The sequence below is a fragment of the Hemicordylus capensis genome, chromosome 5, assembly GCF_027244095.1.
Source record: "Hemicordylus capensis ecotype Gifberg chromosome 5, rHemCap1.1.pri, whole genome shotgun sequence".
Lineage (NCBI taxonomy): Eukaryota > Metazoa > Chordata > Lepidosauria > Squamata > Cordylidae > Hemicordylus > Hemicordylus capensis.
Window position 1 is genome coordinate 133,032,322 of NC_069661.1, and position 25,714 is coordinate 133,058,035.

Below are 25,714 nucleotides of genomic sequence, written 5' to 3' on the forward strand. Positions count from 1 at the left end.
CGCGTACCTAGTTAAAAGGATGCACTTGCACCCTTTTACCCAGGCTGTCCAAGAAGGCAGTGCCAGGATGAGCCTTGGCACTTTAAACCAGGTAGGGCTGCTTAAGCCTGGGTAGGGCTGCTCGTGTGAACAGTCTCAATGATTCAGATTGGCGCTATACTGCTTGGTAGGGATGTGTGGAACGTTTTGGGTATAGAACGATCTGTACCTGAATCAGGCCGTTTCAGGCGATTTGGGCACAAAAGAAATCACCCGATTGCAAGTCCTGAAAGATTTGTGCACAAAACAAATCAACCGAATTTTGGATCAGAATATTTTGTTGTTTTAGACCTCAATTTTGTGGCTATATCTGTGTGTAGTCTCCATTTTGTGTTTGACATCAATTTGAATTTCCTGCCCTTCCAGGTTTCAGATTGGTAAGCGAAAGCATGGGCTGATCTGCTGACAGTTGTCTCCTTGTTCCTGATTGGCTCTTTTGCTCTTGCAAGTGCTAAATGACCCCGCATTGGCCAGGGGAAGGTCGAAGAAGGGGCAAGGGTGAGGGGGAGTTTAAGGAGGGATTTTCAAAGGGATTTAAAGCGGCAGCAGCCACCATTCTGCCTTTCTGCCTTGTGGAAGAAAAGAGAGAGTGAGAGCTTTGCTTTGTCTTGCCTATTGTTCTGGCTTGCTAGCCTGCCTTGCTTGCCAGTGCCACCCAGTCTGCCTGTGCCAGCCTGGGGTGGATTCTCTGCTGCATTAATTGCTTTTTTGTAGAGAAAAAGAGAATCCTAGAGAAGAAAAGATAATTCCATCTGATTCTTTTTTTCACCCCTGCCTGCCTGTGCCAGTCCCCAGCCCCAGAGTGCCTGTGGCCACTGGCCACCTGGCGGCCACTGGCCACCTCTTCCCCCCAGATTTTCCAGGCTTTTGTCCCAGCCCCCGCACCTCCCCATCTGAAGAATGAAGAAGAAAGAGTAGAGACCAGTCCACAGAAGTGGAATACTGGACGCAACGTGGGTAAAGCCTTAGGCTCAGTGAGTACCCATTTATTTTAACACACACACCACACTATACACACACACACATCTCTGGAATTGTGAATTCTTGGGGTTTTTTTTCCTGTTTGGAGGGAGGTTTTGGATTGCAATTGAATTTAAAAAGTTGTGTGTTACTTAGTTTAGAGGTTTAAATAGGGGTTCTGCCTGTGGGAGGGATCCCTGTTAGCTAGTACTAGTAGGTGGTTAGAAGGGTAGCATAGCCTTGTGGTTTAAAAAAACAATTCTGTCTTTTTTTTCCCCATTCCAAAGATTTTTTTTCATTTTTAAAAAACAGAAGCCTGTGTTCCAGCCATCTGTGCCCATAATATATATAGAATTATTAATATTCTCTGCCCAACAGCCTACAGGCTCTGAGTGGGCACACACTCCAGCCTTCTCACTACGCCCATTTACCATCCACCCCACCCCCAACCTTGCTCTAAACAAGCAAAGCCTTCAGCCATCACCCCAGGCCAGTAGTCCAGCAACAGCAGCCTATATTGTGCCTGTCTGTTCCCTGTGCCAAGCTCAACCCAGGCTCTGAGTGGGCAGTGGGCACAGATTCTAGCCTCCTCCCTTACCATCACCACCCCCAACGGCAGGGGGCACACTCTGCTGAAGTCAGCCCAGCCCCTGTTCTTGGCCCTTCTCCCAACGGAGTGTCTCCTTCCCTGAGACACTCACTCCACTTCTGTCCCTTGCCCTCCAATTCTTTTTAAAAAGTTGTTGCTGTTTTTTAAGTCAGGGTTTTAAAAAGAAGCCCCAAAAGAAATGGCTGGGAGAGGCAGAAGAGTGCCAGGTAGGGGAAGGGTTTTCTTGCTGGTCATGGTGGGGGCAGCAACAGGAACCTATTCCCTGAGTCACCCCCGCCCCTGCTTTGGTGCGCAGGCTGGACTTCTATTATCTGCCTGGCCCTACGCCAGAGCCTGCGGCCGGGCAGCAGTTGGAGGGGAGGGCCTCCCCTGCCAGGGAAGAAGTTCTTCCCATGGCAGATGTGGAGGTGGTGTAAGTGGAGCCGGCTGCCAGTCCAGCCAGATCCACCTTACTGCCCTCCCCACTGGTCCCTGTGTGGGGTGGGGGCCGCAAGGTTGCACCTGAGGAGGCCCAGGAGGAAGCCCCGTGGTTCCTGTCCCTGAGACTTCCCAGGCCAGCTCTGAAGGCAGTGGTGGTGGCGTGCGCCAGAAGGAACCAGCAGAAGTGCCACCACCTGAGCGGCCCGGTGTCGCAGGAGAGTCCAGCAGTGTGGTGTGGGATCACGTTGAGCTTTGCCCTGGTGAGCCCAGCTATGCTGCCTGCACCCACTGCAAGGCACTTGTTAGCAGGGGCAAGAACCCTAAGCACTTCAGCACAATGGGTCTGCTGTTGTGCCTGCGGCAGCACCCTGGCACTCAAACCTCTGCTGGCAGTGGCACTGGGCCAAGTGCCTCCTCTAGCACTAGCAGCAGGCAGTCAGTGGCTCCTGCTCCTAGGCAGGAAAAGCTGACTGAGCGGTGGGTGCAGCCTCTGGGGAATTGGTCTGATCGTCCCAAACCATATGTGGTTACCAGGGCCATTTGGGAGATGATGGCTTTGGACGATCAGCCATTTAATATCGTGGAGAATGTCGGCTTCCGCCGTCTGCTCCAGCTGCTTGCCCCAGAGTACAAAATCCCCTCACACACCACCTTCAGTAGGACGGTGGTGCCCTCCCTGTACCATGCATGCAGGGAGGCTGTGTTGGCCCGGTTGCATGCAGCCAGGACCAGCAACAGTGTGTACTTGACTGCGGATCTCTGGATGAGCCTCCATGGGCTGCACACTGCCTTCATGTCCCCAACAGCCCACTGGTAGAGGCATGAGGGCGAGGGGACATCCGGCTCTGCTGGAGCAGTATCCATCTCCTCCTATGCAGGCAAGCCTTTTTGGGCAGTGTTGCATGTGGAGGCAATGGACACAGACCCACCTGTCAGATGAGTTGTCAGCGATCATGGACCAACAGGTGGGGACTTGGCTAGCCGGGGAGCGAAACCTCCGCCGAGACTTCATGGTCACTGACAACGCAGCCAACATTAGTAAGACGGCCAGGCATGTTCAATTTGTGCACATCACTTGCGCTGCACACACTTTGAATCTGGTGGTGCAGGATGCACTTGGGCTTAAGGAGGTGAAGTCTAAGTGCCAGCAGAGGTTAGGTTTAGTTCCTGCCCCAGAACCTGCTACTTCCATGGCTGCTCTTGTGGACCAGTGCCACAAGATGGCTGGCCACTTCCACTGGAGCGAAAAGGCAAGGCCAGGCAGATTGAGCTGGGCATGCCTGAACATCTGATCCCCCAGGATGTTCCTACCCGGTGGAACTCCACCTTTCTTTTGCTCCAGCACTTGTAGGAGCAAGAGGGAGCCAGCCACAGCCTGGCAAGGCGTAGTGGCTTGGATGTGTGCGACCTGTCCACTGTGGACTGGCAGCTCATTTCCGAGCTGGTCTTAGTACTCAAGCCGTTCTATGCTGCCACAAACAGCTTGTGTACTGAGGCAGCTATGCTGAGCCGTGCTTTGCCCACCCATCTTCTCCTCGAGAAGACTATGGGTGATCTCTAGGCCACTCTGACCACTGGGATGCAGTCACCCTGGCAGATCAGCTGAGGACTGGGGTAGTGGAATGGCTCATGACACCCTTGGGTGCATCTGCATGGCATGTCCTGGCATGCATCTGTGACCCAAGGATGAAGGGCAGAGCTGTCACCCCTGATGAGCTGCCCAGGTGGTGGGATCTCCTGGTCGAGCACATCTGGAGTGCAGAGGAGAAGAGGCTAGGATGTGTGTGACCTGTCCACCGAGGACTGGCAGCTCATTTCCGAGCTGGTCTTAGTACTTGAGCCATTCTATGCTGCCACGAACACCTTGTGTACTGAGGCAGCTACACTGATCCGGGCTTTGAGAGTAGATTCATTTTCAGTGACAAACAATGCATCCAGTCTCATTTGCTGCCAGAGAATCTACACTCAGAATACCTCAGAAACAACAAAACCCAGTACCCCATGGGCTTGTGGGTATGGGGGTGGTTGGTACCCTTTGTGCACTACACCACCACTCAATCTGGGCCACCCCTGTGCCCCCCAAGTGGAGTAATGGGGCTGCTGAAACCCCCATTATTCCCTATGGGGGAAAAGATTAAAGATGTGCAAACTTCAGAAATTCTTTAAAAATCAGCCCTTTGCCCAATTTCTTTGAAATCTGGATAGTAGCAGGCACCCATTGGGGCACTACCACCTGACCCTCTATTCTGCCTCCAAAGCCCCCTTTCTTCCCCAAATCTGCCCCAAATACAGGCCAACTTGAAAAACTCTTTAAAAATCAGCCCGTTGCCCAATTTCTTTGAAATCTGGGTGGCAGCTTCCTTGCACCCATTGGGCATTACCACCCACCACAACCAGCTTTGGGACACTTCAGTGCCCCCCCCCCCATGGAGCTATAAGTTTACTGGAATCCCCATTATTCCCTATAGGAAATATATTAAAGATGCATACACTTCAAAAAGTCTTTGAAAATCACCCCTTTGCCCAATTTCTTTGAAATTTGGGTGGTAGCTTTCACCCATTGGGCACTACCACCCCCACTCTTTTGGTCCTGGGACCCTTTTTAAAATCTAAATCAATTCGGATTTGGATTTGGATTTGGAAAATTCAGGTACAAATCAAATCTGGGGTGATTCGGGGGGGGGGGGTCAGATTCGGACCCAAAACAAATTGGGGTGTTTTTATTCCGGTACAAATCAAAATGAAAAAATAGATTCATGCACATCCCTACTGCTTGGAGAGATGCATGCGCTTTCAAACGGGGAATATATACTGTGCAACTAAACCAGGGATTCTCAAACTTGGGTCCTCAGGTGTTATTGGACTTCAACTACCATAATCCCCAACCAAAGGCCACTGAGGCTGGGGATTATGGGAGTTGAAGTCCAATAACACCTGAGGACCCAAGTTTGAGAATCCCTGAACTAAACTAATTGCAGCTAACAAGCATGCAATGTGCAGCAGTTATTCAGATCTGCATGAATCACATACCTGCTCTCATGTCCCAGGCATGAGATACCCACATGGAAACAATTAGAAATATTCTGATCCTCTGAAAGCTCACAAGCATAGCATGAATGTGATGGCCATCCCCTCGTTTGCAAATGTATACATGGAGACCTCGAAACATTTCAACTAAAATGGGCCATTTTGAGTGTTTCCAGCTTGAAACAGAACACCCCTTAAATAAAGGGTCTGTTTCGAGCTGCCCAGGTCACGACTGCTCTGTCGTCCTGTCTCTCTGTGGCAGGGAGGGAGGAAGGAAGGGAGGTTTGATTTTGTGGTTTTATCAGCATTAATATGCTATGGTGTTATATTAATATGCTGTTATAACTATCTGGTTTTGCTGGATTGACAATAGCAGAACTTGTGTACCTCCCTGTGTTCCTTGAGTTGTGTTTTGTTTGTGAGATAGTGTTGTGGCAAGAAATGGGCAGTGTCCCCCCCCCCCCCCTCGCTCTCATTTCTTGGTAATTGCTATGATGAGCTCCATGTCTGGCTTTGAGACTAACTTGTGCCTCACTCATTGCTCTGGTCTGGTCTGCAGTGTGCATTGCAATGTTTTGTACTCAATCAAAATGTGGATGAAGTTGCTCTAGTTGAGCTTATGGCTATACTTGCTGCTGTGGCAGCTGTTGCAATGCTAGAAAATAAGGAGTCAGAATTGCATGAGAGAGAGCAACTTGTGCCAGTGATGTAACTGCAGTGCAGGCACTGTGGCTGGCACCGGATTCTGGGTCAGTGATCCTATTTTTCTATTTATTTATTTATTTATTTATTTATAGTAGTAGTAGTAGTAGCAGCAGCAGCAGCAGCATTATTTTATTTTATTTTTATTCTTTTTACATTTATATTCTGCTCTTCCTCCAAGGAGCCCAGAGTGAGGTACATGATTGTGTTGTCCTCACAACAATGCTGTGAGGTAAGTTAGGCTGAGAAATAAGTGACTGGCCCAGAGTCACCCCTTGAGTTTCATGGCTGAATGGGGATTTGAACTAAGATCTCCCCATTAAAAATTTATTTAAAATCGCCCACTTGCCCATTTCTTTTGTGGGTTGGGTAGTAGGTAGCACCCATCATGTCCTACCACACAACCCACTTGGTGTCCCTAGTGGTACCTATGGGGAACAATGGGGTGTTTAGAGTTTCCCCATTGTTCCATATGGCTGAAATACTCAAAACATTCTGGCCATCTGCATTTCGTTTCGAGCTCAAAACAAAACATGAAATCTGTTTTGTGCACATCCCTACTGTTGATGGCCTGCCTTTCATGGACTCATCTAATCATTTTAAAGCCATCAAAGCTGGTGGCATCACCACCCTGTGAAAGTGAATTCCATTCAGTGATTATATATCTGGAGGCCATCTTGGGACAGTGAGAACCATGGGGTGCGTCACTACTTATGGGGGCAGTCACTGAAAAGCTGCATCAAAGCCAAGAGGCAGGCAATGCGGACTCAACTGCCTAGACAACAGGGCTGTGGGCTATCATTTTTACCATGCCAGGAAGGGAAATGAAGCTGCAGCCCATTTCCTTTTCCCTCTCTGGTGTGATGACAATGATGGCAACAGGGCTGTGGGTCCTCCACATGCCTGCCTCTTGATTCTGAGGAGTTTCCTTTCCCTTGGAGCTTTTCTAAATCTGGAAGACACTGGTGTTCTGAGGAACATGTGGTTAAGACAGGCAAGGTTGCCCTGAGGCTCACTTGGGCCCCAGGAAAAGAAGGTCTACAAGATTCTCCCAAACCACCTTCCCTGTTAATCAGAGGCCTTAGTCATCAGGGTGTGTACCAGGCCAAGCCAGCTCTTCTCCACATGTTTCTTCTTCACATTGCGAGAAAAAGGACAGCCTTTATAGCAGCCTCTGTACAGCAGTATAGAGATTACTGAAAAGGTCTTAGACATTTTAAAATATTATCACATACACCCAGTGCCAACCATTTGCATCCAGCAATGCAATAAAAATATCACGCCCACCAGACAGGTAAGGGGGGTTTGATGGTTTTCACCTGGGAGTGATATAATTTGTTTATTTTTTTTTAACTTACTTAATTCAGAGCTCACCTTTCAGTCTGCACCAGACCCACAACACATCTCACTGAGCAAAAAGAGCAAATGATAAATATTAAAGCAACTCTAAGCATATTTAACAAAGTGGAATATAAAATAAAAATGATAAAATCAGCAACCATGAGAGTAAAATCAATAAACCGGCAATAAAATTGAGTCTAATAATAGTTTACTTAGCCCTGAGACTATCTGTACCAAAACAGAAGTGCTTGAAGAGAGAGAGAGAGAGAGAGAGAGAGAGAGAGAGAGAGAGAGAGAGAGAGAGAGAGAGTTGGGGATTAAAACTGTTTCACATATATTGGGGCTGTTCTCACAAACATCCGTTTCAGGGGGAGGCAGTAAACCCTGCTGTTCAGGCTTGAATGGAACCATGGGAAACCCTCCAACTCAGCTTTTTTAAACCTGGGCAACCCAGGGTCTACCCTGCTCTTAACTGATGTAGGAAGAGAAGGATCCTTTCCTGCCTTCCCCCCCAGTTGTGTGGCACACAGCCTTTTCACTCAGCAGGACGCCATGCCCCCTGCTGATCCCACATGGCTACCACAGAGTTCTGTGGCCAGAGGAGGAGGGAGGAGCAGGGAGGAGCCAATGTCATCATGAGGTTTTCCCAGACTTCTGGTGGAACAGCTCATGCTGAGAAGGCAAGGGCGTGTTTCGAGGGCCATCTAAAGCAGGGCGAATACTTGCAGCTCCTGATTTCAATGAAGTCCTCTGCCAGAGCCTCAGTCATTTGGTTGTCGGGTTTGCAAACCCTAACAGAAGTTCAGGTCATCTTGGAGTCATGAGGTAGGAGCAATCCTGACCGTCTACCCACCTCCAGAGGGTCATGTGAACAAGCCTATTATCTTGTTAATGCCCATAAAACCACCCTGTCAGTTTGACTATCCCTGTTATGCAGATGAGGGCTGAGGCAGAGAAAATAATGGCTTTCCAAAAGCCATCTCATGAGTTCATAGCAAAGCTGGCATGTTCAGCACAAACCCTCCTAATTTATGGCTCACTCTCTTAGCCACTACACTACACTAGGTATGCTCACACAATCCTCTTCCATTCCTCTGCAATAGCATTAGGTCTTTGCCACTTGAATGCTGTTGGTTTTGTTTTAATTTGTATTTGATTGTGTTATGTTCATTATTATATTTTTACTTAATTGTACCTCACTTTGTAGGCCTTATTATGGTCAAAAACTGACAAAAATAATAATTGTTGTTGTTGTTGTTGTTGTCGTCGTCATCTGTAGTACAGCATTCATATCCCCCCTGCCTTGGCCTATGTACAAACTCCTGGCATGAAGACAGATTGCATGCCCCCTCCCCCTTATAGAGGTTATACAAATTTTGAATGTGGCATTGTGAAGGAAAGCCTTCTTCATAATGTTCCAGCATAGCAAGGTCACAACTGAGGGTGCTTTGAAGATGTAGGGGCATTTTTCTGGTGACTCGGAGCCAACTGCATGTTATGTTGATTTCCGCCCACCCACTAATTAGCAAGTGGGGGGTGGTGAATCTGGATTAGGACTGCAGTGGGGGCAAAAGGTTAAAAGCTATGTTCTCAGTCAGGATTGGGGCACCATGTCTGCTATTTAGAGATTATGATGATGAAGAGGAGGAGGAGGAGGACTATACCACTTTTGAACAGAAACATTCTCAAAGCCATTTAAATAGAAAAAGAATCAAGATGGCTTCTTGTCCCAAAGGGGATCACAATCAGCCTAGCGTAAAGAGCCTGGGTGTGATTTTTGATGCCTCTTTGAATATGGAGGCTCGGATCATGGAGGTCACTAGAAAGGCCTTTTTTCAGTTACGCCAAATACGGCGGCTGGCCCCTTATCTGTCCCCTCCGGATTTGGCCACTGTGATCCACGCGATGGTCACTTCTGGGTTAGATTATTGCAACTTGCTTAATGTGGGGTTGCCACTGCGCCTAACTCGGAGATTGCAACTGGTGCAGAATGCAGCGGCCAAGGTCCTTACTAAGGCGCCTTGGCGAGCACATGTGACACCTTTGCTCATTCAGCTGCACTGGTTGCCCATTGAGTCCCGGATTAAGTTGAAGACATTAACTTTAACATTTAAAGCCCTACATGGTATGGGTCCTCCATACCTCCAAGACCGACTTGTTCGATATGTCCCTCGCCGAGTCCTGAGATCAGCCACAAGTAATGTCTTTTTTTTAAATAGAATTTTAATTTTCAAAATAAAAAGTAGATAAAGGAGAGCTACAACAATAGTATTTGAAAATATCAAGCAATACAAATTTCAAAAAAGGAAAAGAAACAGCAACCTCTTCCCACTTTTCACCGCCCATAGTTTGATAACTAATTAAACAACCTAACATTTCACAATTACAGATATGATAAAAAGCCAGTTCTATTGAGTAAAAAAGAATCATTTCGATAAAAATGCCAAGTTAACGAATGGAATAACATCCGTTTCTGCAATGTTTTATGCCATTTTTACCTTGTATACACAAAAGAACATAAAACTGAATAAAAAAGCAACCTAACATCCCATAATTACAGATAAGAATGATAAAGAAACAACAGCAACCAGTTCTATTGAGTAAAAAAAAAAAGTCATTTCTATAAAAAAAAGCCGAGTTAACAAACGGCAAAACACCCCTTTCTGCAGTATTTTATGCCGTGTTTACCTTGTGTACACAGAAGATCATAAATCAAATCCCGACACTGGGAACAAATGGAGACCTTGTTGGATGTTGTAATTTATAAAAGGCTCCCAAACAGACATAAATGACTCAGAAGAGAGACCCTTCTTGTAAGCTGAGATTTTCAAAATTGATGCATAATCCCATAGCTTCAAAAACCAGTCATTTAGAGAGGGAATCACAGGTACCCCAAGTAATGTCTTGGTGATCCCAGGCCCTAGGGATATTAAACTGCAATCAACGAGAGCTAGGGCCTTCTCAGTAGTGGCCTCGGCTCTATGAAACGGTCTCCCGGATAATATCAGAACTCTCCATGATCTGTTGGCTCTCTGTAAGGCATGTAAGACTGAAATTTTCCACTGGGTGTTCGGTCGCTGAAATAGCTGGTCGTAGAGTGATCTTGTAATCCATGGTTATTATGTCATGTGGAATGGGGTTGTGGTTTATGAGGTTATGTAAGATATATTTTATGGAATTGTGTTGCTGTGTACGTTTTTGCTTGTAAGCCGCCCTGAGTCCTATAGGAGTAGGGCGACATATAAATCTAACTAACTAACTAACTAAACAAACAAACAAACAAACAAACAAATCTAAACAAAAAGAAAACAAACAAGCCACAAGGTAGACACCAGCAACAGCAACTGGAAAACTGCTATTTTGGGGATAGATAGGAGTGGTGGCCTCTTAGCTATGGAACTCCTTCCAAAAGAAATGCACTTTTGGGCCAATAATACATACTAGCTGGGCCGTGCGCAGAGCATCTGCACCTCTAGTGTCCCCTGCCCCCCACCACTGGTGCTTTCTTCCCCCACCGTCAATGCTTTCTTAACCACCCACCGCCTCCATTTTCTTCTCCTGCCCACCGCTGCCATTTTTTCCTTCCTGCCGCCATTGCCATTCTCTCCCTCTGCCTATCCCCGCCACCATTTTCTCCCACCCCCACCATTTTGTCCCCACGACCACAACCTTTTTGTTTCCCGCCTTGCCTCCAGCACTGCCACTTTCCTTTTCCCCTGCAGGAAGCTTGCTTGCGAATTCTCGCAAGAGCTGCCACGCCTGGGATTAGCAGTGGGTATGCCTAAGAGAAATATATATATCGATTTCTTATTTCACCAGGCCAGATTTTGGGCTGCTGAGATTCCAATACTGTATTTCAGATTTTTCCTCCTGTGCTTGTGATTATTATTTTTTTCTGTGGATTTCAGTGGTGCTGTTTTATTTATTTCAATTATTTTATTTTATCGCTCTGCTATAAGCCACCTTGAGCGCTTTTTGAAAGGAAGGGTATGCTTCTTGAGCCAGGGACCTGTCTTCTTATTCCTTGTAAAGCAGCCATAATGGGTGACATAACAACAACTACAATAGTGGCACAAATGCTGCACAAGGGTGGAACAAAGGCTTTGCCCTCACAGGGAGCCTTGAGAGCAGTTGCATTAAAGGCTCATTCCGCAGCCCAGAATGCGGGGATAAGGATTGGGAAGCCATTTTTGCTTCTCTCCCCTCCCTGCAAAAACCCTTGTTGCTGCCAGAAATATGTCCTTGAGGGCTGCATATTTCTCATAGACATATTTCTGGCACTGCAAAGAGCAAGGAGAGAGGACAGGAGAGAAGCAAAAATAACTTCTCAGTCCCCCTCTCCACATGCTGGGCGTGGAGCAACTGGTCTCAAGGCTCCCTGTGAGGGCAAAGCCTTTGCTTCAACTTTGTGCTCTTGTGCAGCATGTGGGCCAATAATAAATATGTTCTAAAATAAACAAAAACACAATTAATTAACACATTAGGGCTACAATCCTATGCATAGTTACCTGAGAGTGACACAGTGGGACTTCTGAGTAAACATGCCTAGGATTGTACTGCTTGTTTAATGGGTGCCATGGCCATGAAAGGTCATGGGGAAATATGGTTTTCTCTTAATGCCTAAATAGCCTCATAGTTGATTGCAAAAGGTAAATAGCCTATAAGGAGTGTGCTTTGCTGTTGCCAAGTCAATGAATTTAACCTTGTACTCATGGTCATGAATCACAATTTCTAATATATGCAGAGTGACTACCAATCAATAATTCAATCAAAGTGACTATCAATCAATACAACATAATGCCTTCAATAAATATAGAATTACACAGCAACCAGCACAAATCCATAACATTACCAAAAGATACAGCAGAAACTCATCCTAGGAACATAGGAAATTGCCATATACTAAGTCAGACTATTGGTCCATTAAGCTCAGAATTCTCTATAGTCCAGGGCTGCTCAACTTCAGCCCTCCAGCTGCTTTTGGACTACAGCTTCCATAATCCACAGCCACAGCAGTCAATAACCAGGGATTATGGGAATTGTAGGCCAACATCTGCAGGAGGGCTGAAGTTGAGCAGCCCTGGTCTACACTGACAGTGGCTCTCTAGTGTTTCAGGCAGGGGTCTCTCTCAGCCCTATCTGAGAGTGAACCTGGGATCTCAGATGCTCTTCTAGGAGCTGTGGCCCCATCTCCTAATGGTAATATCTTACAGCACTCACATATAGTCACCCATCCAAATGCAAACCAAGGAAGACCCAGCTTAGCAATGAGACAATTCATGCTTCCTACGAAAGGCTTCATCTCATACTGGGCAGGAGATGGCAATGGTAAACCCCTCCTGTATTCTACAGCACAACTTTACTTTACCACCAGACCAGCTCTCCTTCTCATCTTGCAGCACTATCCTGTCTGTTTACTCAAAAGCCAATTCCACCTAAACTAGTCCTCACAGAAGTGGTAAACCTGTGTCTAGGCTGTATCATTTTAAAAAGCTGGTTCACATAATTGAATGTTCTCCGAACACACACACAAAAATACACACACACACACACACACACACACGGCAGCTTCAAATGTCCTGGTGAAGCTGTCGCTTGGCTGAACCACCAGTTCCCAGAGTGCACACAGGAGCCCAGCTTCGGGTGTCAAGATGGGCATGCCAACATTGAGCGTGTTGTGCAAATCCACCAATGTCTGCATGTTCCACCCTACTTGTGGTTCCAAATCTGAATCTGACACCTATAACATAGATTTGTAACGTAGCAGGTTACAGAGGTCAGGTTCAAAACTACAAATATGGTGGGGCACACCAACATTGGCAGATTCACATGACACATCCAATGTTGGAATACCCATCCGACATGAAGTCAGGCTCCTGTGTACGCTTCAGGAACCAGCATTTCAGCTGAGCATGGGCTTCAGCATGATGTGTGAAGCTGCCCACACACAAACAGCATAAATTGTGCACACGTGTGCATGTGAAAGATCACACACCATGCACATACACACAAATCACTGCACACTTAAGACAAGTATGTTAGGCAGAAGGCTAGGCTAGAACCTGAATCCTAAGTATCTAGTTTTCTGTATGGAGGGAATTTTCTGTATTGAGGAGCATTCAATTATATGAGCCTCCACCTAGAGTCTGAAGCGGTACAGCCCAGACACAGGTTTGAGAGAGAGAGAGAGAGTGCTCACAACAGCTGGGCAACATTGCTGCTTATAACTATCAATCAGGCTTCCAACAGCAAAGCAATCCAGAACAGAGCTTTCTTTAATCACCTGAGCAACTGGGGCAGTTCACTTAAATATGCAGTCCTTGGACTATCTGATATATGAGTAGGAAAGTACATTAGAGCTGAATGTATTTGATGTTGCAAAGGTGTTGCAGTGCTGCATAGGGAAGTGGCAGATCCACCTGAGAAATGGTACTCAGAATATCTTTTTCTTCCCTCAAAATTCCAGAAACTTCAAATTCAACATACATTTTGCTTTAGGTAAAAGTAAGTTTAATCTTAAAATTTTGTAGAAGGCCCCCACTGGGAAATGTTGCTAATCTTATCATAGTCTTTTTGTTTCACCACAAATCCTTCAGATGTTTCACTAAAGCAAGAATATTTGAATTTGTCCCAACATTTCACATTAAGTAAAATTTAGTGGCATTCTATTTTATTCATTTATTCATTCATTTATTCAAAATATTTCTATACCGCCCAAAACTTGCATGTCTGGGAGGTTTATAATTTAAATCATTTAAATATTAAAATCATCAACATTAAAATTGTTTAAAACCCAACATTAAAAGTATTAAAACTATAAATCTAATTAAAAGCCTGGGTGAACAAATATGTCTTCAGTGCCTTTTTAACAGTTGCCAGGGATAGGGAGGCTCTTATCTCAACTGGGAGTACAATCCAAAGCCCAGGGGCAGCAACAGAGGAGGAGGCCCATCCCTGAGTAGCCACCAGATGAGCTGGTGGCAACCATAGTTGTACCGCTCCAGAAGATCTCAACAGGTGATGGGATTCATGGTGAAGAAGACATTCTCTTAAAAACCCAGGGCCTAAGCTGCTTAGGACTTTATAGATAATTACCAGCACCCTTGTATTTTGCCCAGAAATCTATCAGCAGTCAGTGTAGCTCTTTCAACACAGGAGTAATATGGGCTCTCTGAGAGGAGCCAGAGACCAATCTGGCTGCCTCATTCTGTACCAACTGCAGTTTCCAGACTACGTACAAAGGCAGCCCCACATAGAGAGCATTGCACAAGTCCAGTCCGGAGGTTACCTGCATATGTGCCACTGTTTTGAGGTCATTCATTTTAAGACACGGAAGCAGCTGGCGTATCAGCCGAAGCTGATAGAAAGCACCTCTGGCCACCGCCTCAACCTGGGACACTAGGGAGAGATTTGGATCCAGAAGCACCCCCAGACTGTGTACCTGTTCCTTCCAGGAGAGCATGACTCCATCCAGAACTGGCAGACCAAAATCATCTCCTGAGTTTCAACCCTACAAAATAATTACCTCCGTCATGTCTTATCTTGATTCAGCCTCAGTTAGTTATCCCTCATGTTAGTTATCCCTCCATCACCTCATCCAGCCCATCACTCCAGGCAGGCATTTAGGGAGGTTATGCCTTTTCCCGATGAGGTTGACATGGAGAAATAGATTCAGGTGTCAGCAGCATACTGATAACACCCTGCACCCAATCTCCTGATGATCTCTCCCAGTGGCTTCATGTAGATGTTAAACAAAATCAGAGACAATATGGAGCCCTGAAGGACACCATATGGAAGTACATATTTTGAAGAATGTCTCCTAGAGATACCATCTGGAATTTCCTTGTAGCTAGGAGTGGAACCACTGCAAGGCAGTGCCTCCCACCTCCAATCCCCTCAGATGTTCCAGAAGGATACTATGGTCAATAGTATCAAAGGATGCCAAGAGATCCAAAAAGAACAACAGCGACACACTCTCTCTGTCAATTCTCAGTTGGAGATCATCCATCAGGGCAACCAAGGCAGTCTCCACCCCATAGCCTGCCTGAAAGCAAGTTTGAAATGAGTCTAGATCAGGGATGTCAAACTGTGGCCCTCCAGCTGTTTTTGGACTACAACTCTCATAATCCCCAGCCACAGTGGTCAATAGTCAAGGATGATGGGAGTTGTAGGCCAACATCTGCAGAAGGGCCACAGTTTGACATCCCTGGTCTAGATGATCAGTTTCCTCTAAGACCACCAAGAGCTGGGAGGCCACAACCTTCTCAAACACCTTGCCCAGCCACAGAAGGTTGGAGTCAGGCCTGTAGTTGCTTAAGTCCGAGGGATCCAAGGCAGGCTTCTTCAAAAGTGGTCTAATAATTGCCTCCTTCAGACAAAAAGACATCATGCCCTCCCTCAGAGGAGCATTTTTATAATATCTGCCAGGCCCTCAACAACAGCCTCCCTACCTGATAGTCTAAACCATGCTGGGCAAGGATCAAGAGGGCAGGAGGTAGGCCTCACCATTCCGAGCAACTTGTCCACATCCTCAGGAATCACAAACTGAAACTGGTACAGGGTCTGCTGAATACCTCCACATCAGACACTGTAACAATTGTGTAGTGTGAATCTAAGTCGGCCTGAATATGGGAGATTTTGTCCACAAAAAACTCATGTAAAAGTCTCAGCAAGTAATTGTTGGTTCCAAGTACTGATTCAAGGGGGAAGGGGCACACACTAGCCCCCTCACAACCCTGAACAATTGTGCCGAATGTGAACCTGCAGATGCAATACCGGTATAAAAGAATAGAAAAAGAATTCTTTGCCGCACGTATCGTCTGAGCATATTTATTCAAATATGCTCTATGTAATAATCTGTCGGATTCAAGTCAAGTCTTTCTCCACTTGCGCTCCAGTCATCTACCTCGCGACTTCAGCCCCTGTTGTTCTTCCATATACCAAGGGGCCAGTTTTGAAGCAGGTCAGAGAGAACACTTAGGAGCAATCATGTCCACTGCCCTGGTGGGTTTCCTGTTCCAATTCTCCACCAGGGCGTCAACAAGGTCACCGGCAGAGCCAACACAAAATCTCTCCATTTGGTATCTTATTGGATCCAATAACCTTCTCAGTCGGACCATCCTAATGGGCCCCTCACCCCTGTGGAGGTGGGGCACCCCACAGAGGTGGGGAGGACTCACATGATTGTGAGTCCAACCATAACCAGATGGTGGTCCATCCATGACAATGGGAAAATCACAGGAGTCCCCACCCATGAAATACCACCCTGCTCAAAGTGAAAGATCAGATCAAGTGTGTGACCAGCAATGTGCATTGGTCCCAAGACCACTTGGGATAGGCCCATAGTCATCATGAGCGCTATGAACTCCTGAGCCACCCTGGACAAATTGGTACCAAAGTGAACATTGAAGTCCCGCTCTACCACAAGCCTGGGAGACTCCAACACCAGGCCTGAAACCAAGTCCGTCAGCAAACTTAGGCTCTGTTGGGCAGCGGGGTAATTAGTACACCAACAGAAGTCTTGGTCCCAAAACTTAAGTACACACATTCAATATGGTCAGACACTTCAACAGGGATCCTCTCACGGCAGATATTGTTTTTGTAGACCACAGCCACTCCACCTCCCCGCCCACGTCCCCTTCCCTGCTCCTCAACAGAGTACTCTGGAGGGAGAATCTGGGACCAGACCGGACCACCAGCCTCCCCCAATCAAGTCTCTGTGATACATACCAGGTCAGCCCCTTCATCCAGAATCAGATTATGGATGACTTCAGGTTTATTCTGGACCAACCTGACATTGCAAAGGAGCAAGACAAGGCTCTGTGGTTGGCTGGCACTGCTCCCGAAGGACAAAGAGCCGGTAGGACAGCCAGAAGGGAAAATAGCAATTAAGTTTCTGATTTCCCTTTCCCTGCAATGGCCTGCTGACTTGCAAATGTTACTTCTGTTTCCCACCACAACTAGAATTGCTGCCCCATAATCTGCAAATGAGCCCCAGGTCCCCCCACCTCTGGACAAACCCAGGCACATTAAAACTAAACTCACCCAGGATTTAAAACAGAACCAAATTAAAAATACCCACCAACCATTGTTACACCCACAAAGAATCCAGGGCCAGGCAGCCTGGCCCTCACTCTCATTATCCCCTGAAGTGGCTCCCCCAAAGGGGCAGCCCACTTTGGAGTTTCCCCTTCAGTGGCAGGCCTGCCGCCACAGGCAGAGTTCCTATAAGACACCCAGAGCTGGGCAGGTGGTACCAGGAACTGCAGAGTCACTCACCCTTGGCCCCAGTCCTGCACACAATCTCCACAGATGTTCAGCAGGGGCAGCAGACCACAGTCTCACATTCTAATGCTGAAGTTTAACATAAATCTCGCCCCCCCACACACACACACAATTGAGCATGTCTACATAACTTTATTTATTTGATTTATATCCCACTCTATCTCATTGGCTCAGAGTAGCTTACAGCCAAGGGACTCACAATCTCAAAAACAAAACAAAAACCACATGCACCCCTTCAATAAATAAATAAATAAATAAATAAATAAATAAATAAATAAATAAATAAAAGCCCTGTGACCTGCCAAGCCAAAATGCAACCCAGCAGCCACACTCAGGAGTGTGTGTGTGTGTGTGTGTGTGTGTGTGAGAGAGAGAGAGAGAGAGAGAGAGGTGGGGGGAGGCACAGATTACATATCCCTCAATATTCTGCTTCTGATGAAGCAGGCTTTTGACTATGAAATTAATGCTAGAATAAACTTGTTATTTTTTATGGGTGCCAAAAGTCTCTTTTTTTATATCCTTCCTCATTTGGCTGGCTGCCTGGGATTGGAAAAACAGTGGAGAGGGGTTGGATAGCACCTGGTAGACCACAATACATGGCTGGTGGTCTGCATTTAGCTTAGTGAGTCACAACTGTGACAGGCTTGGTTTTGAGAGTTACAGCCCTCCATCCATGTCACATGTGGTAGCAGGGGCTATGGGGTTCTTACCCCAGGCCTGTCATGTGCTTCTCCATAAGAAAGGAATCGCAGGGCCATGGTGCTTTAATTGGTTGGGTTCTGCTTTTCCTTTTTCTTCCTGCGCGTGAAAGACATAACAGAGAACTAGCAGAGCAGAAGTAAGATGTGTTTTGTTAGTTGTCTGAGGCCCTGGGGCCCGGAACCGGATAAGTCCTGATATTATGCCCTGGACTGAACAAAAATAAATCCATTTTGTTTCCCTACAAACATTTAGCCATTAAAAAAATATATGAGATAGAAAAAACAGACCTCACTGTCTGCGTGCCTTCTTGTAAAGCTTGCATTGTGGAAGTGTCAGAATCATTAGCTCATTTGGCATATATTTTGCAAGCTAATGCTTCTCCTTTAATTCTCCCTGGGGACAACATGTCTGCTTTCCAATTTTTATTTTTTTTTAAACAGGCTGAAGAAAGTGAAGGAGTGTTGCCACAGAAGCTGTTGCTGCTCTAATGGCTGATGGCAATTCGGACCAAGAAGAATTACTGATGAAATATGATGACTGATACATGAAAAAAATGATACATACCAACTCTAATCCGGTGTACCCAGAGACATTTGGGCGTGTTTAAAGTGCCTTTAGACATTCTTTGGGTGTGTTTAAAATACATACCATTACAGTAAGAGTTGTTCTACACGTTATATAGAATTAAGAAGTAGAATTCTAGACTATGTAACTTCTTTTTTACTCCTCCCCCCCCTTTTTTTTACTTCCTTGTATAACTAATAAAACTAGTATATCAGGGAAAGAGCTATGTCAAACTCCCCCCCCGATGTGCTAGTTTACTACATTGTTGCTTTTTTTGGTTTTTAATTATGGGGAGCATTAAAATATATCTATCTATCTATATCTATATCTATATCTATATATACACATGATACTCCCTACATGCACATAAACCTTCCAGACAGAAATAGTACAGCCAGGGATTTTACCATCTCATTTTTGATGTCTTCAGAAGAGATGAGTGGAAACCAGATTGACTTCCATGCTTCCATATCCTGTCTGAAGCCAGAGATCCATAACCCCAGGGGAGAAAAGTTCCTCCTTAATTCTCTTCATGGGCTTCCTATCCACTTCTGCACTCAAAAGTAACTCCACTCCATGGTCTTGTAACAACTTATCTTTTAGGGATGTGTAGAACATTCCAATAGCGAAACTTTCTGACTCGAAATAGGCCATTTCAAGTGTTTCAAGCTCAAAGCAGAACACCCTCTTTTAAAAGAGCCTGTTTTGAGCTCAGAGCAGAACAACCCCATTTCTATTGAAACATTTTGACATTCTGAGTGCCATTTCGTTTTGACATTCCAAGTGCCATGTTTTTCTCTTGCTGATCGGTTTTCTGGCACTGGCTTCCGATTGGCTTGTGATCTCCTTGCTTCTTGGTTGGTTTCTTATCATACAAATCAAGTGTTGTCATGGGCAACTGTGCTCCCAATGGCTGGGGGGAGGGAGGAGGGAAGGGGAGCACCTTTGGCAGGAGTGTCAAAATGTATTCAAAGGGACTGAGAAGCAAAGAGAAACCTTATGCCTCTCTTGAAGAGGATACATCATGAGAGGAGGAAGGTAGGTTTTGTGGTTTTCTTTTCTCAGCACTGAGTATAATATGCTGTGCTATTGCTGACATAACTATCTGGTTTTGTGGGATCTCAGATTGACAAAGGCAGACCATGGGTGCCTGCCTTTCTTGAGTTGTGGTTTGTTTTGTTTGTGAGATAGTGTTGTGGCAAGAAGTGGACAGTAGCAGGTGTGTGTGTGTGTATGTGTGTGTGTAATATTTCTTGGTGATTGCTGTGATGAGCTCTATGTCTGTCCTTGAGAATAACTTGGGCTTCACTCACTGCTCTGCTCTGCTCTGCAATATGCATCGCAAGGTTTTGTACTCAGTCAAATTGTGGCTTAGGTTGCTCTAGTTAAGTGTATGGCTATGCTTGCTGCTAAGTAAGGGTGCTGCTGTGGCAGCTGTTGCAATGCTAGGAAGTAAGGTGTCATAATTGTGTGTGAGAAGGTAACGTGTGTCAACAGGGGTTCACCTAGACAATTTTGGTGCCTGGACCTGAAGGGCTTCAGAGTCCCCCCCCACCCACACACACACCATGACTTAAAACTAAAAAGTTAAGGGGGGCCTCCTGCTACCACCCCATTCCACCACTGCCCCACGGCACCAAACCCATGTGTATCAATGATGTTACCTCAACTCAGACACTGTGGCCGGCAATGGATTCTGGGCCAGTGATTCTTTTCCAGCCACTTTGGGACTGTGTTTGAAATGTGTGTGCTCAATGTTGGGAGGGACAGATTCCTTTTTACTGTGTGTTTCTGCAGAGTTTTTCATGGCAGGGCTGCAAAATTGTGCACTCTATGAGTGCAGCGTATTCTGGCCATAGGGAACAATGGGGAAACTCAAAGCACCCCCATTGTTCGCTCCTAAAGAAACCAAAGTGGTTTGTGTGGTAGAGCATGATGGATGCTACCTACCACGCAAACCACAAAGGAAATGGGCAAGTGGGTTATTTTTAATCTTTTCCCCAAAACCTCATAGGATGTGATGAACATTGGCACATCCACCAGTCATGTTGTGGCAGGTGCTTTCTCACCATTGCTCTGAGGTTATCACATGTGCAGAGCTGTGTTCATTTGAACCGGCTGTCCAAGGGTTGTGGTATAATCCTCTTGTACAGGTGTACAGCTTTGTTTGTGTATAAGTGTACAGCTGGCAGAGGCTCTCCTGAGAATGGAGTTGAGCACTATGAGACACAACAAGCTAGACATACCCCCAGAGATGCAACCACATTCACAAAGGGAACCACTGTCACCTGTGGTTGGATTCGATGGACAGAAGGCAGTATTGTGTGTACCCTAGAAGTGTGTGCCCAAGGACAGCTGCCAATAAACCAACAAAAGATGTGATGATTGTGGGAGATTGACCTGTATAATGACTTGACCAGGTCCCAGACCTTTAGGTAAGTCACTGGGTATCTTTTCAGCTGAAAGTTGAGAACCGAGCTGTTGAGATTTGAATATTCATTAGCATTTTGATTGAAAGGGCATACATAGGTCTTTATCACTTGATGGATGAAATATCGACTGAAACAGCCCAAGGAATTTCTCAGTTCAGCATTCTTTTAACAATTAGTGTTATTTTATTATTATTAGATTATTTGATTTATTTATGTATTTGATATATTTTCCATATATCTTTACTGATCAGTGGGCACCAAGTAGATTGCTCCATTTACACACTAGCAAAAAGCTCATCATTATGGCACAGGTGGAGACACAGCAGGGAAACCAAGCCTGTATACTCCAGTGATGGTACTACAATTCTATGCAACACACACACACACACACACACACACACGTCCCTTCTGTTTTTAATTCCTATTATACTTTGTGCCAATACATATAATGGTCTTTCCTCAATTATTTGCAGCCAAAATATTTGCAGCATTGGAGCCTCCCAGGCTTGTGGTGCTGGGCAACTTCAATGTTCACTTTGGGACCAATTTGTTTGAGGCGGCTCAGGAGTTCACATTGGCCATGACAACTATGGGTCTATCCCAAGTGGTCTCGGGACCGACACATAATGCTGGTCACACGCTTGATCTGGCCTTTCATGGTGTTCTGTGGGTGGGGACTCCTGTGATTTCCCCATTGCCATGGATGGGCCATCATCTGGTTAAGGTTGGACTAAGGAACATGTTCCACCTCCGCAGGGGTGGCGGCTGGGGGCGGCATTAGGATGGTCTGCCTGAGAGGGTTATTGGATCCAATAGGATTCTGAGAAGTCTTAGAGGGATTTAGTGTTGGCTCTGCTGTTGATCCTGTCGGCACTCTGGTAGGGAACTGGAATAATCAACTCACCGGGGCAGTGGACACGATCACTCCTAAGTGTCCTATCAGACCTGCTTCAAAACTGGCCCCTTTGTATACGGAAGAACTACGGGGGCTGAAGTGGCAAGGTAGACAACTAGAGCGCAAGTGGAGAAAGACTCGACTCGAATCCGACAGATTACTACACAGAGTGCATTTGAAGATTTGTGCTCAGGCGATACATGTGGCAAAGAAGCAATTCTTTTCCTCCCATATCTCATGCACAAGTTCATGTCCAGCAGAGTTGTTCAGGATTGTGAAGGGGCTAATGTGCGCCCCTTCCCCCTTGAATTGGTACTTGGAACCAACAATTACTTGCTGTGAGCTTTTTGTGGACAAAATTGCTCAGATTCAGGTCGACCTAGATTCAAACTCCACAATTGTTACAAAGTCTGATGCGGAAGTATCCAGCAGCTCCTCTTATGTGATGACCCTGGATCAGTTTCAGTTTGTGACTCCTGAAGATGTGGACAAGTTGCTCGGAATGGTGCGGCCAACCACCTGCCCTCTTGATCCTTGCTCAACATGGCTTATACTATCTGGCAGGGAGGCTGTTGTTGAGGGCCTGGCAGATATTATAAAAATGCTCCTCTGAGGGAGGGCATGATGCCTTTTTGTCTGAAGGAGGCAATTATTAGACCACTTTTGAAGAAGCCTGCCTTGGATCCCTCGGACTTAAGCAACTACAGGCCTGACTCCAACCTTCTGTGGCTGGGCAAGGTGATTGAGAAGATGGTGGCCTCCCAGCTCTAGACGGTCTTAGAGGAAACTGATAATCTAGACCCATTTCAAACTGGCTTTCAGGCAGGCTATGGGTTGGAGACTGCCTTGGTTGGCTTGATGGATAATCTCCAATTGGGAATTGACAGAGGGAGTGTGACTCTGTTGGTCCTTTTGGATCTCTTGGCGTCTTTCAGTACTATTGACCATAGTATCCTTCTGGAACATCTGAGGACGTTCAACATCTGATGATGCTGATGACACCCAAATCTGCTTCTCCATGTCAACCTCATTGGGAGAAGGCATAACCTCCCTAAATGCTTGCCTGAAGGCAGTAATGGGCTGTATGAGGGATAACAAACTGAAGCTGAATCAAGATAAGACGGAGGTACGTATTGTGTGGGGTCAGAACCCGGGAGACAATATTGATCTGCAAGTTCTGGATGGGGTCACGCTCCCCCAGAAGGAACAGGTATGCGGCCTGGGGGTGCTTCTGGATCCGAACCACTTCCTGGTGTCCCAGGTTGAGGTGGTGGCCAGAGGTACTCTCTATCAGCTTCGGCTGAAATGCCAGCTGCTTCCGTTTCTTGAGATGAACAACCTCAAAACGGTGGTACATAAACTGGTAACCTCTAGGCTGGATTACTGTAATGCGCTCTATGTGGGGCTGCCTTTGTATATAGTCCGGAAACTGCAGTTGGTCCAGAATGCAGTGGCAAGGTTGGTCTCTGGGTCATCTTGGAGAGACCATATCACTCCTGTGTTGAAAGAATTACACTGGCCACCGATAGGTTTCTGGGCAAAATACAAGGTGCTGGTAATTACCTATAAAGATCTAAACAGCTTAGGCCCTGGGTATTTAAGAGAATGTCTTTTTCACTATGAGCCCCACCGACTGTTGAGATCAACTCGCTTGGCGGCTACGCAGGAACAGGCCTTCTCCATTGCTGCCCCGGACTTTGAAATGAGCACCCTGTTGAATTAAGAGCTTCCCCATCTCTGGCAACGTTTAAAAAGGCACTATGAAGACACATTTATTTACCCAGGCTTTTAATTAGATTTATCATTTAAATTTTTAATGCTGGTTTTAAATGATTTTAATGTTAATGTTTAAATGATTTAGCTTTGATTTTAACTGTTAATTGATTTTAATTGCTTTTTTGTTGTTGTATACTCCCTGAGCCAATTTTGGAGGGGCAGGGAGAGAGAGAGAGAGAGAGAGAGAGAGAGAGAGAGAGAGAGAGAGAGAGAGAGAGAGAGAGAGCTGCTTCCCACATGACATGGCAACAGGGATACACTGGCACTCTACCCATGGTTGCTGAGGAAAACACAAAAACAGAAAGGAAGCATGCATTCTCAGACATTCAACACCACACACTAGGCAGGCATAATTGGTTACAGCTGCTTGACATGTCTGAAAACGCCTATCTCCATTCACACATTGCATGTTTCTCACAGTAAACACTGGTGGAAACCCATGCAACTGATGGCCACTTAAAGTCTGAAGCAACTCTGAGAATCTAATATACCAAGTTTCATTGTGGTGTATTATATATTCATTAATGATGCAAGGTTTTCTTGTAAGTAATGGGTTGGGTCTACTCATGAGTAAGAGTGCAGTGCATTCATGAGGAAATGTATGGGTGCATGGAGACTCATTTCTACAGCCTCATAATATACTAGACTGTACAAAGTCTTTACAGTTTATATGGCAAAGAAGTTAAGATGAGCACCTTGATTTTCAATGTCCATGCTTTTTAGAGCATGTGAAAACATCTTCCTTCTCATTTTAAACCAAAGTTCTTGAGGTTACTGAATTTCCAGACTTTTTGAAAAGGAAAATCTGATTGGTCATTCTGGGAAAGGCAAGTAACAGTGGCTCTTAGTCATGCTGGTTAAGTGGAGCCGCCATAGTCATAGGCAGATAGCCCCCTAATGGCACAGCAGGGAAATGACTTGACTAGCAAGCCAGAGGTAGCCGGTTCGAATCTTTGCTGGTATGTTTCCCAGACTATGGGATACACCTATATCGGACAGCAGCGATATAGGAAGATGCTGAAAGGCATCATCTCATACTGCGCGGGAGATGGCAAAGAAGAATACACTTTACCTTATGTCTCTGATGTAGAAAGTTCATGTTCAAAGGGAGTCTACCACTGCTCTGCATGCTATAACAAGAACATTGTATAAGAAGAGTCTTGCTGAATCAGGGCAAGGCCTATCTAGTCCAATACCCTTTTCGCACAGTGTACCACCAGATGCCTTAGGAAGTCACACAATCAGGGAATGAAGGCATGCCTCCTCTCCTGCCATTGCTCCCCTGCAGCTGGTAGTATTTGGAAGCATCTTGCCTCTGGCATGGAGGTAGCCTTATCAGGGCTAGATAAGAACATAACAGAAGAAGAATTCCCTTGCAAACCTCCCTCCATTGCTTCATGTTCCTTCCTAATCCCATTTGCCCCACCCCATTCCACCTTGTGTGTTCTCACAAGGTGCTTTGCCACCTTGCTGCTGCTTCATTGGAGGCAGAAACCAAAAGCCTATCAAGAAAAAAGAGGCATAGGGAACATTTGTTTAACTCAAGAAGTGCCAGAGACTTAGACTCTTATCAGGCTGTTATGTTCAGAACCAGGAACTCTCCAGAACTCTCCAGAACTTGCCTGGACTTGCCCCTCCCAACTCTGGATTCAGAACCCAAAGTGGGAAAAATCAATAATCTGCCTTCTTTGTTAATTTTACCCTGTTGTTATGAGGATTTCAGAGACTAATAACTCCAGAAATATAGGATCACTTCCCCCTGCAAAAACACAGGATTATGCTTCAGAAAATACACCCAACTTTTAAAAAACATGTAATGGGAATTTTAATTTTTTTAAAAAACTTATAAGATATGTTATTGGATGGCAAAAAATAGTAGCCCGCAGTTGTCTTCTAGAATTCAAGAGTCAATTTTAAAACCATTTTAGTGTGCATCAGCCATTTTTACCAGATCTTCACCAG

General features: G+C 45.7%; 1 long non-coding RNA gene across 1 annotated transcript; it reads left to right on the forward strand.

Moving 5' to 3' along the window:
• Positions 1-620: 620 nt before the first annotated feature.
• On the forward strand, positions 621-18,968 carry LOC128327638 (uncharacterized). Its single transcript, XR_008308715.1, has 2 exons — positions 621-1,013; positions 18,526-18,968. It is a non-coding gene; the product is annotated as an uncharacterized LOC128327638 (long non-coding RNA).
• Positions 18,969-25,714: the final 6,746 nt, after the last annotated feature.